The sequence below is a fragment of the Columba livia genome, chromosome 13 (genome assembly GCF_036013475.1).
Source record: "Columba livia isolate bColLiv1 breed racing homer chromosome 13, bColLiv1.pat.W.v2, whole genome shotgun sequence".
Lineage (NCBI taxonomy): Eukaryota > Metazoa > Chordata > Aves > Columbiformes > Columbidae > Columba > Columba livia.
Window position 1 is genome coordinate 19,713,273 of NC_088614.1, and position 14,228 is coordinate 19,727,500.

At 42.3% G+C, this 14,228-nt stretch overlaps 1 protein-coding gene across 4 annotated transcripts in view; it reads left to right on the top strand.

Annotated features, from left to right (window-relative positions):
* Positions 1-14,228, top strand: part of WWOX (WW domain containing oxidoreductase) — a 471,250-nt gene that overhangs the window by 183,040 nt on the left and 273,982 nt on the right. The gene's annotated exons all lie outside the window — the stretch shown is intronic.

Genomic DNA, 14,228 nt, shown 5'->3' on the forward strand with positions numbered 1-14,228 from the left:
GCTCCTTGTCCCTCTCCTGCACAGCCACTGCTTGCTCAGAATGGAAGACATGCTTTTACAATTAACATTTCTTTATTGTGGTTGTTGGTTTGAGTTTCAATTGTTATCACCTTCAACACTTTCCGCCCTTTTTTATGTGCGTGTGCTGAATGTTTAAATTTATCTATTTTTCAGGTATTCCTTGTAGCAAGAGCTGTATTTCACAGTAGTATAGTATATAAAGCAGTTTAAAAAAACATCCTTAACATCTCGTACTCGCAGGAAACGCAGGAGATGTGGTTTAGAAATAAATATGCTCAATTTTAAGTTACCAGACTGATGCCTGAGGATGGTGAATAATTCTGTAAAGCGTTTATTGCAGAGCTCAGCCGTGCTGCAACAAAGTCTGCAAGGCGGAAAAGTGCAGCTCTCAAATCAACAAATCTCAAGCCAGTAATATCCACCTTTTTTCATTTTCCTTTCTGTTCATAATTGATTGTAAACTTACGTGAATTTTTCAGAATAACTGTCTTATTGATTGGAAATAAGCTATAAAATGTCATTATAAGAGTCATTCACTTCTTCTCTCTTATTACTGTAAACAGACACAGATCAGGCAAAATGCTATATTTTTATTTTCATGTATTGTGTGATTTGTACCTGTTACGTATGGAAAACAGCGAGAGGAAGATGTCACAGATAGAGGAAGGAATTTATCATGGCTGAGATCTTGTGCTTATACAGCTTAAAATTAAGGATTTCATCTTTATGTGAAAGGCAGGACCCCTCTTGGTCTGCGCTGCAAAACTTCTGCCAAAGCCTTTCCCATACAAGAGCAAAATACCCTAAAATACAGGAACTCACTGCTATCAGGAGCCACTCAAATCATTAAGCTTCTGTCATATATATGCATTTATGTGCATTATGTTAAATAAGATACAATTCCTGCCTAAAAGTGACTATTTCCAAAAGATAGGAACCAGTTTTTGTAGGTAGATGGTTTATGCACACTGCTAATAGAAATATACTTGAAGAAGAGTTAAAGCAGCTTGTGTTTTTCACTCCTTTGGTAATTAAGGGTCCGTTCTACAGCCATCCGTTTTCAACACTTAAACCTTTGTACGCTCAAGAGTTCTTTGACATGCCTCTGAATAATGTGTGTTCTGAATGAGGAGACCTGAAGGACTTTGTGCTCGACGTCACTCTAGGAGTGAAACCAGTAAATTTAGAAGATACAGTAAGGAAGCTTGTGTTTGTTTCTCAAACTGTTCCTCTGACTAAATCACCAGTGTGGTTGGTGTGTAGGTGTATTTGGAAATTCCCAGGAGGAATATTGAAGAATTATTCAAAGAGCCGTTTTCACTAAGCTGCCCAGTGCGGTTGTACGCGTTGCTGGCAAACCGCAGAGATGCTCGGATTCCTTTGGACAGACGGGTGTTTGGAAAGCACTCAGAAATATGTCAGATGCTGCATGCACTGAGCCAAGCGAGAAATGGTTTCCTGGAAGTAGCAGCAGGTGTCTTTACTGTGAATGCCTGTTGGTTTTTGTCATGAGAGATGCCATCTCTAACTTCTTAGCAGGTAGATTCATTCTCAGTGAGTTTCTGACACTGAAGACTCTTCTGTGGCAAGGAGCTTTGGAGCAGTAAGAGCTGCTGGCTTATACAGCTGCCTTTCTATAAACTGACTGGGTGTGAGGAACAGTGTCCAATCTCTCAACTTATTTGTAAACCTGTTGTTTTTACTCCTTCCACTTTAATTTTAATAGTCACCAGTAGGCCTCCCTAGCTCTCTTGTACTTGGTTCCTATTGCACCATAGCCAGTATTTGGAACTGCTTTTCATTAAAGATGCTCTTGGTGGAATCGGATAGGGAAGCCAAATAAAAAAAAAAATAAATGGAAAATATAAAATGAAAGCAAGTAGTGGGGAATTTTTGGTGTTAGTTATTGATTTCCTTGATTGTGAGCACTCAGGAACGCTGACACGCAGTGTACCTAATTGTGATTTTATTGACTATCATTTCCACCTTGTTTATCCTGCCGGGGTCTGTTGGTCATTGTGACTGATGGGTTTCACTCATTCCAAGTCCAGCAGCTCTGACCAAGTAGTCCTTTGTTCTTACATCCCTGCCTGTTTGAGTTCTGTGTGTACCATGACCGCTGCTAAAGTGGAAGATGAAAGCCTTGTAGCAATTCCATAGGCTCTAGAGGGACATTTGTTATTTTAAAAAGTTGATCTTCATGCCTGGGAAAAATTCAGTGTGTCGCTTGTGGAAATCCTGTCTTGTACTTAATTTATACATTTCCCAGGACCAGACCAAGGTACCAAAGCTAGAGACAGTGCTGTAAATAGGGCTGGACTTCTATGGAGGTTTAAGATGTGAAGAAACAGGCAAGAGGCAAAAGGACAGGAAACATGACGGATTTTCAGGCACAGATGCCTTAGGACAGGGTTGTGGAACTCATGTTCACAGGGGGCCACATCAGCCTCGCGGTTGCCTTCAAAGGGCCAAATGTAGGAGTAGTTACATTTATACAGTCCTGAAATTACATTTGGCCCTTTGAAGGCAACCGCGAGGCTGCTGTGGCCCCCGGTGACAATGACACCCCTGCCTCAGGAGATGTGACTGTGCTTGGCTGGGCGGGAATCACTGTGGGTGCCCCCATTGCTCTGCCACAGCCTTCTCACCTGCCTCACGCTGGGGTGCCTCTCCTGCAGGTACTCTGCTGAATCTGCATAGGTGGAAAAGATGTATAGAAATAGAGCAGTGCTCTATGGTTTTTTCTTTCCAGTGCCATTTGTGGTCCTTCCCTGACCCAGGGCAGTTTGGGGTCCAGCTTCTTCCCCAAATAGATGCTGACACTAATATACTCTGGTGGAGAGAGGAGATGGGAGAGATGTCTATCTTCACCCTTCTACATGAAAAGAAAACTCTATTATATGAAAAGATCCTTTTCCAGGGTCTTCTGCTGCCCACAGATCCCGCTGCGGGGAATTAGAAACCTGGGTGTATATCATTCCGTTTTAAATCTAGTTATGTTGTAACAAAAAAACCCCAACCCAACAGCGAAGGAGTGCTGAGCAATTTACTGTTTAAATAACACAAACAACATAAGTCAAAAGTATTTATGTTTCTCCTCTAATAATTTTAATTTTCACATTTTTCTGGTGTATTGTATGGCAAGATGTTATTAAGAGTTTTATGGTAATGATTACATTAGCCTTACAGACTATTTTTACTAGCCTTTTTTACTGTCACATTTGCTACATAAGCCTAATTTTATGTTATTGCAATGATGTTCTGTGGTATGTTCAAATAATCGATAACAGTACAAGGGTTGTTCCAGTGGGATCACATTATATGAGTTTATAATATACAATATATGCTTTGATGTATACATGGAGTGTTTGCTGGTTTTCCCCCTCTTCTTAAATACAGAAATTTCTAGTTGTGTTTATTCCCCTCGTCAGCACACTTTATCATATCAAAGCCTTTACAGACAGTGTAGAACTACTGAGTTATGTTTGGGTCATGTTTTGCAGTGTGCCCTTTAATACCGTAGCTTTAGAAATGCAATTTTCAGCCTCTGCTTATTAGAATATGATAAAGTATCCCTGGTCTATGTCCAGCTCCACTAATCTCCAGACTACACTTCATGAATTAGGCATGAAGATTTTAGTCAATGTGCTTTCAAAGACCAATGTTTAGGGAATCATGGATTTTCTACAAGCTGAGGTAGAAATCTATAATAGGAAGAACTGATTTTCAAACATCATATTCTGTAGAAGAAATGACCAGTTCTGGCTTGGAAACAGAAAACATTTCCTTTTAGAATACTCAAGAACTGGTTAAAAATGTACTGTAGGTTTTAACTTATAAAAGGAGTAGCTGTTTAAAATGCGCTGTAAGTGCCATATAGTGCATAGAGGCTCACACATAGACACCTCCTGAAGTGCGGGTGAAAAAACAAGTCATGCTAAAGTCGAATCAGTTCAACAGTATTAACCTCCTCACTGGTGGACGTTCGTCTGCTTTACTGGTGCACCGTCCATACGCAGCAGGTCCTGCTGGTCTGAGCTCTGACCCAGGGAAGCTGGAGCTGCTCTAAGTTGGAACATATAACCAGGGTTTAACTTCTGTCCTGCTGCTTTGGCTTTCACTGAAGGTTACGTCCAAATTAAACAAAATTGCACAGAAAAATACACAAATATGCATTCATAGTGCCTTCCAGTCTGGTGTCCACTTGCTGCCTTAATTATCTTTTGTTTCTTGGTAAGACGCATCATCTTGATTTTTGTGGAATATAGGGTCAAAGTTGATTCATGAGCTGGTCGTCTTGGGAAGACCCGTAAGTGAGCACTCAGACTTGAGAGAACTGTAAACACCTCACTGGGAAAGGTCCCCTATTGGTATACTACATAGCTTGACTTTTAATATGGATTGTTTTCCTAAGGGAAAAGAGGACATCAAGGCAGTATTAACTTTGATCAGAGTAACTTTTTTAATGGAAAAGACTGGTACAGCTACATAAGTCAAGTTTTGCAGTGTTTCCCTACATGTTTTCCAGAGCGTGGTGTGTAACCCTTGTCTTGGGACACTGTTGCACTGTTACACACTCCTGTAGTGGATAATCTTCTTGCAAAATGAGAAGGTACCCTTTCAATTTTTCTGGCTTTGGTCAATACTAACGAGTGTTGATAGTGTCTAGCACCTTGTGGTTACTACTGAAATTATACTAAGATTAATAAACAGTGATGTGGATTCATTGAAGAACTGAAGGACAAGTGTAACTTACCTGGATGCAAATAGGAACCGTTCAGCTTGAAGGAGACAGCTGTGTGTAATGAACCCCCATTCCTGTCCCGTCCCCCAGGCAGATGTGTGAGATGGGGGGAGAGAGCACGGCTGGGAGTTCATGTGACTGTTCTTATAGTCGTTTCTCCGTCTCTTTTCTGCCGTATGAAGCCATTCTACCCAAACTAGTATTTTTCCCACTATTTGCTAAATCATAAATCATATGAGATGCTGACGTTGCTTTTGTTTACTTGCGTTTTTTTTAATATTTGTTGTGTTTGCTGGAAGGGAAGAAGTTTTCCATCCTGTGAGCAGATGTGTGTGTAGTGTCACTTTCTGCCTCTAATACCTATTGCATGTACATACATGCACATATAGCTCCACTACTACCTGTGTGATATGCTTATCTAGGAAAAAAAGACTAAATGCTGGCTTTTTATGTTCTTCTGTTCCAAAATATTCAATAAATCATATCTGGTAAAACCGATTCTTAACTACATATTATATAGTTGAAGGTGATCCCAGGAAACGTAGAAATCCATGTCGTAGGTTTGCAGGCTGCTGACTACATTGGTAATTCTTTAGATCAGAGTAATAGGTAGTATCTCAGAAGAGCTTTGTTTTCTAGCACCACAACAGCATGTCTGAAAGGGAAATGAGACCTACAGCAGGATATAAATTGTGCCAAGTGTTGAACGTCAAATTGCATCCTTTTGTATTCCCTACAAAGGCAGGCAGGATGATGAGCAGGAGAGCAGTAATCACTGTTAGTTCTGCCTAGTGGCTGTGGGAAAGCTGGTAGAAAACCGCCACCAGGCCACAGGTTGTGGAGATGTCTTTCTGTACCTTGCAGCGGTGGTGATCTGTGCTGGGAAACAGGCACCCCTGCAGTTCTCTTTGACAACGAAGCATCCACATGGAACGGGTTATCTGGGAAGATTTTGCTGTTGGTAGAAGGAGTTACATCGCATCCTGCCTGCATGTATGTCCTGCATGAACCAGAAACCAAATCCCGTCCTCTTGTTCTACCTTTTCTCTATAGGTTGCAGCCAGGAATCAGCCAGTCCAAAGGGTGTAGTACAGGCTGTCCTTGACATCTGTGCAACCAGGGAGCAGGGAAAGGTAGCGCAGTAGGTAAAAATCCTCCATTAATTACGCAGACCTCATAATGCAGTAGTGTGTGATAGTTTAATGTAAAGCAAGGATGTGCATTGATGCACCAATAAGAATAGTATGAAAAAAAATTGTGATGAAAATTGCAAACTGGACTAGTGATCAGCACCAGTTCTTTCTTTGGAAAGAACAAAAGATTGAGGTAAATATGTAAGAACGTGTTTATTAACTGATTGTTTAAGTTATTTGTGGAAAAGGAGAGACATGAGATTAATCCTAGCAATATTAGCCTATGCAGGTCTCAGGTCATGAGCGCACTGCTGTGTTTAAAACGCCACGCTGTCCTTTGCTATGTCATTCAGTGTTTTATTAGAAAAAACAGTCCATGTTTCACTTTGCTGTATGAATTTGCAGCATCAGCTGAACATCAGACAAAGAGCGGGAGCCTGTTAGGAGGCTGCCTTTCACACAACGGGAAATTTAGAATTGTAGTTTGTATCACAAAAGTTGGTGCTGTTTTGTAAAACTTATTATTAAGTTGATAACCCGTTTCTAAAATCTGCACTAATAACATGTTAGCAAAGGTGGAAGAGTTACGAGGGTCTGTTTTATAGGTCCTTCCACTAGAATGGAAAACTGAGTAAGCAGTCATCCGCTCCTGTTTGACTTCCTTGTGGTGCTTCCAGTGTTCTTTGGAAAACAGAAAGAGCAGATACACCTGAATTATTAGATACTACGTTATCAAATAAATGGTTTAGGCACTTGGAGCTAGGGATGATGATTTTGCAAACAAAATTCAAGCACGTGGTAGATGCTGTTAATAAAACTGCATTTTTCAATGGGTTCTAGAGATTAGAATATCAGATTACTCAAGTTTTTCTCTCTCTTACAGGAAGTTTCTGTGGTATACAGCTGGCAAATGTTCACATACTGTCTTTTCCTGTGTTTGTGGGCAATAATGGATTGAAGAGCATCTTATGGTTTTTTGTTTTGCCAAAATCCATACTGGTTAGACATATGCCTATAAATTCGCATTTTTCTAACTATCATTAGAACGCCTGCTGGTGATTAATAGGCTAAAACTTCTCTGACTGGGTTTTGAAGGGTTCTTATCTAGAAATCCTTATGGAAGGATAAATAATAAATTGCTTTATAGCATTTATATTTATGCCAAATATTTAATGTGCTCATCTGTTTTCTGACTGAAATGAGATAGTAATTGTAAGAGTACAAGGAAGACTAGAGAGGCAAAATGTAATCCTGCTAAAGGGAAGTGGGAGCTGGTCACTGCTGGGCCATCAGCCCTGTCTATGTGGAGTCAGTGAACTAGTCCCAGTGCTCTTGTCATCTCAGATTTCCAGCAGTAGTTGAGCATCACATCCTTATCTCCAAAGGCGGCAATTCAGAATATCTGTAGATCAAAGTAGTTATTTTTATCACTAGTGCAGAATTTATTATTAAACTTATGTCTTACCTGAATTATCATATGTATTTTTACCTCTCGGTTTGTTTTCAGTTTGGTCGTATCGGTGTTATAGAAGCCTTATTTTATTCTTCTATCTTCTTAATATTCATCTGGGTAAGCCTGGGGTTTGTACATCCCTGCTGTAGTGCTGTAAGGATATGCCGCTTTCAGGATCTTAGCCCAAGCTAGCGTACCTTATTCTAGGTCCAGAACCAATGTGAAATGACTTTTTTACACCAGCATTTTGAGGGGTTTTTATGATTGAAAATAATTGTTCTTTGGCATGAAAATACAAACTGACTGTCAAACAACAGCCAAGTACAGTTTAGTGGGAGAAGAAGCTGAAGCAAGCAAATTGATGACAGAAAGGATATTGAAACTGGACCGGCAACCCTGGATTCCCTTGTGGCAATTATTCAAATTGTTCTCAGAATACACCTTAGTTGTAGAATATGTTCTGAAACTTATCTTTTAAAGCTCAGATGTGCCATAATGTAAAGGTGTGATCTGATGCCCAAGAAGTGTTTTGGGGAGCTAAGTCTTTGCTAGCAGGTCCGGATTCTGAAATGTTCACTAAATTTGAGATTGTTTGCCAAGCTAATAACATGCTGGTTGTCTGGTCAGATCCTTTATCATTTGAAAATTGTGATCCAGTTAACATTACGTTATGACTGCACAGGGGTAAAAGAAACTGTCATTTTTTCTATATTAATCTAAATACAGTGCTTCTTTAGCTATATTTATACGATATTGAATTTTACCTTTTAATCTCTGATGAATGCTGTTGAATCACAATTATTTTGGATCACCACTCCAAAACCTCTATTGTACTTATGGTTCTATTTATTTAAAGACTTTATCCTAAATGAGCAGAGCTCGTTAGGTCTTAAAAGACCCACATGCGCACGCACACACTCTCGCATCCCTCCGCAGGCACAGAGCTGGGAACTAACAGTTGACACAGTAGGGCTGGAATTGGAAATGTATGGATTTTAAAGACAGTATAAAAGGTTACCATTTTCAGAATTATATATGGAGATAGATATGGTTTATTTTTGTTTGTATATTACCTGGGTTTAGTGATATTGGGCTTATTTATGCTGAACTGGTCACACTAGAAGCTTTTTGCCCTGTCTGTTGCTCACCAAGACTTCAGCTCCCTGTTATAACAAGAAAAACTTCCTTCTCTTTTACAGCAGGTATTTTTTGTCATCAATCCCGTTTGATTCAGTCCTACACAAGTTTGATCAAGCCACACATCCTCAGTAAGATCAATTTTAACCATGAAGTATAGATTGAAATATCTGTGTGTGTCAATTTGACAAAGAGAACAGAGGAGATGTCTTTACTAGAACTGTATTAGAGGTGACAGGTTCCTCCCCCCACCTCCAGCTATTGACGGAGCGTATGGGGGATCGCGCGTTGCTTCAGCTACAGGCTGGCTCTGCTGCAGCCTTACGGTCTGTGAGAGCGTCATCTTCTCCCATGGACCAGCTGGGTACGTGCACTTTGAGTTTGTGTTTCTTATTTGGAAAATATGCCTTTTAAGAGTTGAACTAACAAACTGGAGAACATAGATGATTGGTAGGAAGAAACACATCCCATGTGCAAGTGAAAAGCCTGTCCTCTTTGAATCCCCCTTCGTGCTGCAGAAACCTCTAAATACACTGGGGGGCCAGTGCTCCCCTCAGTTCCAGCAGGACAGGGAACTGCTGCAGAGAGTCCAGCGCAGCCACCAAGATGCTGGAGGGAGTGGAGCATCTCCCGTGTGAGGAAAGGCTGAGGGAGCTGGGGCTCTGGAGCTGGACAAGAGGAGACTGAGGGGGGACTCATTGCTGGGGATCAATATGGAAAGGGGAGTGTCAGGAGGATGGAGCCAGGCTCTTCTCGGTGACAACCAGTGACAGGACAAGGGGCAATGGGTGCAAACTGGAACACAGGAGGTTCCACTTAAATTTGAGAAGAAACTTCTTCATGGTGAGGGTGGCAGAGCCTGGCCCAGGCTGCCCAGGGGGGTTGTGGAGTCTCCTTCTGTGCAGACATTCCAACCCCCTGGACACCTTCCTGTGTAACCTCATCTGGGTGTTCCTGCTCCATGGGGGGATTGCACGGGATGAGCTTTCCAGGTCCCTTCCAACCCCTGACATGCTGGGATTCTGTGATTCTGGTCTGGGAACAGCCCCCATGGTGTATGGACTCCTTCCATGCAAAGATCTCTGTGTGGTACGGGCAGAGCTCTCACAGGTCAGAGCTTTTGCCTCTCAGCCTTTCTCAAGCTGTCACTGTCATGGTCTTTGTCACAACAAGTGCAGCACCATCTCTCCCCGCTGAGACATGACAGGAGGGGAAAGATATTTTTTCCTTAGTTGCAATTTAGGGACATGAGGGGAAGCAAAAGACCTCAGAATTCCAAATTTGGAGCCCAGCACCATATAGCTAAAAAGAAAAAAAAAAAAAAAAAAAAGAAAAAAAATCTGTCTAACAGATACGTAAATGGGGATACATTTTATATAGCTTTTCAGCGGTGATGTACTTTAGGTAGCAGACAAAAGGGGAAAAAATGGAGAAAATAAGGTGAGAAATTCCTCAATGAGAAAGCATGAGGAAAAGCCTGGCTTGAAGATTCCTGACACTTCTGTTTAGTTACCTGTTAGTCCAATGTTCTCTAGGACCAAGGGTTGTGGCTGTGATTCTTTTCTTTTCTTTGGTATGTAAATTTCGGACTCTCTTTCACCTGTGCAGGAACCCATCCCTCAAAACTACAGTCTACTGTAAGATTATTCTAACTTAAAGGAAAATTAGTTTAATTACAGTATATTGGCTTACTAGGCCAGTTTTGTCTATAAATCCATTTTCAGCAATACAATATCCAGTCAACTTTATTAAGGCTTTATTCTCTAAATTAAGTTCTTTCTCTGTTACAGGCTTCACAATAACAGTACATGACCTGCACTGACAAGAGCTTACTACAATGTAGGCTCAATGTATCTTAAAGCTCAGACGCAAAAGGTAAAAAAAATACTCACATAAGCATATTTCATCGTGCAAATGAACAAAACTCATTTGACACTTTTGATGAGTTTTCCTATGGTTCATTTGTATCTAAATCCTGGAAGTGTGAATATGCATTTCAGCCTTTCCATGTATGGATAGGGGCAAAAGTAACAATACACCTTTCTTATATAAAGTTCTAACAGGCTGATCTGTCGAATGTAGCGCAATTGAGATGATCATATCAGAACAGGAGATATGACTTACGGTTTTCAATCTGTTTTTAATTTGAATATTTTTAGCGCAACGACATGAATCACGTGCCCTTTCATTCTTCACCATAAAAGCCGTGAGAGACTCTGTGGCTGGGAAAGGAGGCGGCTGGTAGCGCAATTAGCAAATGACTCTTAGCAATTGGACAATTTCTCCTGATGGGGAAAAACGATCTGCAATATTTTCAGCCAGGAAATAAGTAGAATGCAGTTTCTGGTATCAAGTTATACAGCAGAGGCAAGTGAAACAGCATTGTGAAAGTTTCTTAAATGGTAGCCATGCTGAATATACTGACAGAACTAAGTAAACACGAAGTCATCCTAATTACTGGTGAGCAAAGGGATATTTTCCACTGAATTTCCTCCTTTTTTTTTTTTCCAGTGCAGGATGGCATTGTTGTACTGCAGAGAGCCCTGGGCAGCTTAGACATCAGGCAAAAAATCAATAGCCCACTTGTTGAAGATAAGTGAATTAGCTTGTGTTGAATGTAACTGAGTACCTGAACACTTCAGCGAGCAGCCTTTGTTTGGTGCGAGCGGGGAGCTGCAAGCTTTCTGTTCCGAGGGCTGTGCTGGTTCAGGTTAATCAAGCCGAGTAAGAGGGAGTTGACCACTTACATAGGGAAATAATCTGTGCGTTTTCTTTCTTCCTGTCTTGTTCCTATCCACTCACCATAGCTCAGCATGCTGAGCAGATTTCCACATATTTCAAAGCTATCGCTGAATCTCGCAGAAGAATTTTAGTGAACGGTGACAAAGGACACCAAAATAAGTAATATTATACAGCAGTTTGCCATGGGCCAAATTCTAAACTTCTTTCCCACTATATGTGGACCTGGAATCTGTTTCATTTCACAGGCGTTACGTCTCTGGGAAGCTCAACTCACATGTCTATGTACTAAAAGAAGAAATGCTTCTGTCCAGTGTGGACAGCACTTGATATACAGACCACGTCTAACTCTGTATTCAGAGCCGGCTCTTTCCGAATGGCTCCCGCTGGCCACGGCCTGGGGGCAGCCCCTGCTCCCGGCTGGCTGCTCGGAGCCCACGTCTCTTCCCACTGAAAACACTTTGCCACTGACTTCTGTGTTAATCATACCTGGCTCTAGGATGATGTTGTCCTAGTCCAGCTGTTTCTGAGTCTCTGGCCTGCTTCCCGAAGTGGAAGAGAAATGCAAAAGTGTTCTTCTCCCAACTGCCTGACCGTGGAGTGAGTTGCCAGCTCAGCCTTAAAACAGAGTCGTGGGAGCACTCCTGGAGTGTCCCCTGGACATTGACAGCCCTGGTTGACAATTCATATAATTTCTTTGTGAATAATCAATTAGAGAGACTGAAGCCAGTCACAGGGGATGTGTTCTTGCTGGGACATCAGTCCTCCTGTGAACCGTAGCCCCAGTGCTGAGGAGGAGGCCACGGTGTTCATTCCCATCCCATAGTCTCTGAGCAAGTCAAAATCATCCTGCTCAGCTTCGGAGACTTAATAGTAGAGTTCTCACCTGGGCACTTTAAACATGAGGTTAGAGTAGTCTAGATTTCAAACCAGTTGACTTTTAATAATTTTTTGTGTTATACGTGTGGCGTCAATCTCAAGAGCTTTTAAGACATCCCCTGTGGCTTTTAGCTGCAGGGGTGGCAGGGCAGACTTACCAGTTCTGGTAGATGGTTATTTTTTAAAGCAGCAACATACTGCTTTACTGCTTGGGGCAGTGATCTACCTCATCCAAGCATCCTGAAATGCAGGAACTCTTTCCACCTACACACAACAACCACGTGAGCAGAGAGTCCAATGCACAAATGACGGTGAACCTACTCTTTTCAGCCTGACCGTGTTGGCAGGTCTGGTGATGCATCGCCTTGGCCCATTTCCCTTAGTCATGCCATCAGAGCTGGGAAGCAAAACTTAAATGTTGTCCATGCTGGCTTGTTTTCAGCTAAATAAATCCCATCTGCAGTTCCTCCTACATGGTACAGAGGAGGAACCCTTGAACGGTTTCTGAAGAGTAGAGCTGTTTTCTGCTGGTTTAGCATTCCTTAGCCATGGGAGTTTTGACAGCCTGAGACTTTAGCCAGGGCCCTTTGTTTTTGGAAGAGCTGGTACCAGAAACATGAAGCTCCCTTTGGCGGTGCTATCTAGGAAGGGTTTCAGATGTGACCTGCCCTCCGGGCACATCCCACGCAGCAGCACGGGCCAGGGCAGGGGCTGAGCCTCTTCTTCTCCCTCCTCTCCTGGACTCTTGCAGCAAGCCCGCAACTCAGACTGCGCACCTGTAGGTACCTGTTCCTGCACTCCCGACAGCTGTAGAGACTAAGCAGGATTTCTCCTGTAATTACTTCTCCCAGCTGCTGGGGACACTGTGGCATCAGGTATGACAGTATCCAGGATGCCTTGCTGCCTTCCCACCCTGCTTGTCTGACAGTTTTCCTGTGCTGGTGCAGGTAACACCTGTGTTTGGTGAAGGAAGCGCCTGGCACAGTGAAAACAGTGATGGGGGGACCACAGGAGGGTGGGATGAGGAGAACTCACCCAGTGTTACGGAAGTTAAGGGATTGTGGAGGATCATCAGCTGAGGCTTCTCCCATCTGTCCCAGAAAAACTGGGTTCCCGCATCATTCCACAAACCGTTCTTCCTTACCCCAGGAATGGTGAACCTCCCTCTTCAGCTGCAAGCGATTTGTGTTTTATTCTTCAAATTCTTTCTCCAGCACCCTCTAGCTCCAGGGTGTATCCTTTCACTGTGCTTTCTCTTCCATCCTTTTCCTTCCTCATTTACACATCTGCGGTTGTAAGAACAAAACTCATCCTGCACTCCTCTTTCCCACAAATGTGTACCCGTGCTTGCTGGAAAAGGCTGTGCAGGGAACCTGGGGCAAGGATTCAACACAGCAGCACTGCTCCATGCTCTTCTGAAACGTCTCTTCCAGCCCTGCAGTCGGTGGTGTTGATGAGGAGCCCGTGTGGGGAAGCCAGAACCAGATGTTTGCACTGAACACCTTCACCCGGGAATTAAAGCAGAGTCCCATGCTCGGTCTGCTCCCTGAAGAAGCTGTGCATCCCTTCTTCCAAGGCCCTTAGATTCAGAAGAGATAATTTGACTCTAAATTTACATATTAATAATTTACATAGTTATTGCAAAGCCTGCTATTTAAAATCTTGATAGTGACAGCGGCATACTGTGTTTCTGTTGACTCTGATCTATGGAGTGTCTCTTTACATAAATGAAATTATAAGCCTGGAGAAGCTTTTCTTCCTTTTTTTTTTTTTTTTTCTCCTTTTCCTTCGTTTTGACTGCTTAAGGTAGGTGACTCTTCCAAAGAGCAGAAATAGTTAAATTAGGTAAGTTCATTAGACCTCCTCATCTCACCTCCCATGCAGAGGTCAAGCACAGAGCCATGATCCTGTTACATCTTCCTGCCAATTGGTTTTCACCCTCGGTTTCAAAGGGAGCACTTATGACTGACACTCCTGGACCTCTCTGCTATGCAGCTGCTTATTTAGAGCTTTTTGGATCCAGAACAGCTAAAATAAGTGCAATTTCATGGGGCTAAGGCATCAGGGATTCATGAGCAGAAACATACTTGACTTTTTTCTCTTTTTATTCTTTCTCTCCTTT